At 78.9% G+C, this 2,500-nt stretch overlaps 1 non-coding gene across 1 annotated transcript; it reads right to left on the bottom strand.

The window, feature by feature from the left end:
* Nucleotides 1-745: 745 nt before the first annotated feature.
* LOC139790823 (5.8S ribosomal RNA) lies at nucleotides 746-898 on the bottom strand. Its single transcript, XR_011723677.1, has one exon. It is a non-coding gene; the product is annotated as a 5.8S ribosomal RNA (ribosomal RNA).
* Between the last annotated feature and the right edge of the window lie 1,602 nt (nucleotides 899-2,500).

The raw sequence follows: 2,500 nt of genomic DNA, 5'->3' as shown, positions 1-2,500 counted from the left end.
GCGGCACGCGCCGCCCCCACGGATGCGCTTTTACGGGTTGGCCGCCGCCGCCGCCGCCGCACGCGCGGACGGACGGACGGACGGCGAAAGCCCCAGCCCGGAGACGGCCCGAAGACGCGCCGGGAGACGGCCCGCCGAGGAGGGACGGCCGGGGCGACGACGGGAGGAGGAGGAGGAGGCGGCGGGCGCGGGCGTGCCCGGGGAGGAGGAGAGAGGCGGGAAAGGAAGGGAACCGAAACGGGAGAAAGGAGACGACGGGCGGGGGACCACGACGACCCCCGCCCGACCGCCCTTCCCTTCCCCCGGGCGCACCCACGCGCGCGCGCGCGGCAGCACGGCACGGTACCGACGCCGGTACCCGCCCCGCAGACAGCCGCCCGCCCGCGCGGGGTGGCAGGGGGAGAGGCACGCGCCCCACCCCCCAACGCCGCCGACGCCCTTCTCTTTTCCTCGCCACGAAGGGGGGGAACCTCCCCGGCCGCCGCGCCGGGCCCCCACCGGCCCCGACGACGACGACCCCGGCCGACCACGGCGGGACGAGCTCCGCTCCGAGCGGGCGCTCCGGGAGCGGGGAGCTTCGGAGCGCTCCCCGAGTCTCCATTTAGGGGGACGAAGGCCCGGGCGCTTTCTGGCGTTCGCCCGCCGCGGCCTGCGAGGCACCCCAGCCGCGCCGGCCCCGCGGACCGCCGGCTCCGCCCGCCTGGGCGGGGGAGGACGGCGGCCCGGCCGGCGATTGATCGTCACGCGACGCTCAGACAGGCGTAGCCCCGGGAGGAACCCGGGGCCGCAAGTGCGTTCGAAGTGTCGATGATCAATGTGTCCTGCAATTCACATTAATTCTCGCAGCTAGCTGCGTTCTTCATCGACGCACGAGCCGAGTGATCCACCGCTAAGAGTTGTCTGGCTTTCGGCACCGCCCCGCGCGCGCGGGGGGGCCGGGACCGCTCGCCGAGAAGCGGCCCCTTTCGATCGCCGAGGCGGGCTCCGGGCGGACACCCGCCTCGCGCCTCGCTTGACCGTACCGACACACACACACGGGAGGAAAAAAAAAACGGGAAAAGCGGAGAAGGAGCCCGGGAGCGCCTTCGCTCGCTTCGGAGGCGGCCCAGGCGCCCGGGCTCGGCCCGGCCTCCGCGCGGAGGCGACGGCACGCTCGACCGCGCCCGACCGAAGCCGCTGCCTCGGCTCGGGGAGACGGCGGAATCCGACGCCGCGGCCGGTACCGCGGCGGCGGCCCGCTGGGGCGCCTCGCCGGCCCGCCGCGCGCGCCTCCGCGACGCGGCCCGCCCGCGACGCGACCCCCGCCTCTCCCTCTCCCCTCGCTGCCGAGCCCTCGTCCCGACGGGCGCCCTCTCGCCCGCCGGGGCTCCGCCGCCGCCGACCCGCCGGGGAAAGCGGCACAGCCCCCCGGGAGCCCGAGACGGCGACGCGACGCCGCCCGCGGCCCCCCGGACGGGGAAACCCGCCGCCGGCCGGTGCAGGCGGCGCGGCCCGCCCCCGACCCCCGCCGCCGCTTCGCCCCTCGGCCCCTTCCGCGGACGCGGGCGCGGAAGGCGGACGCGGTGCCGAGGCGGGGGTGGCACCCGCTCTCCCCGCTTCCGCGCGGAGACCGGGAACGCGGCCCACCCCCGCCCACCCGACCGCCCGGGCCGGCACGCGCCGGGAAGGGCGACGGGGAAGCGACGACCGAGGCCCGGGACGGGACGGCCGCAGCCGGCGGCGGGCGCCGCCCGGAAGACCCATGGATGCGACAACGAGTCGGCGGCGCCGCCGCTCGGACGAGGGTGCCGGACCCTTCGGCGGCGGGGGACGACGGTCGGAGAGGCGACCGAGCGACGCCGCCGGGGCGGGAGCGCGGCAGAAAGGGAGGAGAGGGAGGCGGGAGCGCGGCGCGGCCGGACCGCGGCGCCGAGGCGCGGCGGCGGCCGGCGGACGCCCGGCGAACCCCCGTCACCGCGAGGGAACTCGCCCACCCCGGGCGGGAGCCCCGCGCTCCCGCCCAGGTTCGCCCGCTCCGAGGCAGAGGCAGGCCGGTCGCGGTCGACCGCTGCCGCCGGTCCCTCCGCAGAGACCGGGACCGCGGAGAGGGGGGGGCAGCCCGGAGGCGCACCTCCCCGGCACGGCCGACCGACCGCCCGCCCGGCCCGCGGGACACGGGAGCCCCCCGGGTCGGGTCGGGTCGCGTCGTGCCGTGCCGCCCGAGTCTTTAAACCCCCGCCCGGCCTCCGCGGGCACCCCCCGCGGGGTGACCCGCGCAAGCGCGGACGCTAGGTACCTGGCCCTGGGGTGAGGGAAACGCAACTCAAGGCCCCGCTTCGGTGCCTCCCCCGCTGCCGCCACCGGGGGAGCGTCCGAAGCGGGGGCCGCGCCCGACCGTCCACCGCCGCCACCGCGGCTCCGCCGTCCCGGGGCCCGAGGGTTTCCCTCTGTGCCCGGCGCTGCGCCCGGGAGGAGAACCGCGGCTCGGGCCGCCCGCTCGCGCGGGACGCGACCCGGCGGG

The sequence above is a fragment of the Heliangelus exortis genome, unplaced genomic scaffold (assembly GCF_036169615.1).
Source record: "Heliangelus exortis unplaced genomic scaffold, bHelExo1.hap1 Scaffold_276, whole genome shotgun sequence".
NCBI classification, from domain to species: Eukaryota; Metazoa; Chordata; class Aves; order Apodiformes; family Trochilidae; genus Heliangelus; species Heliangelus exortis.
Note: the sequence above shows the minus strand (reverse complement) of the source record. Positions and strands in the feature narration are given on the sequence as shown.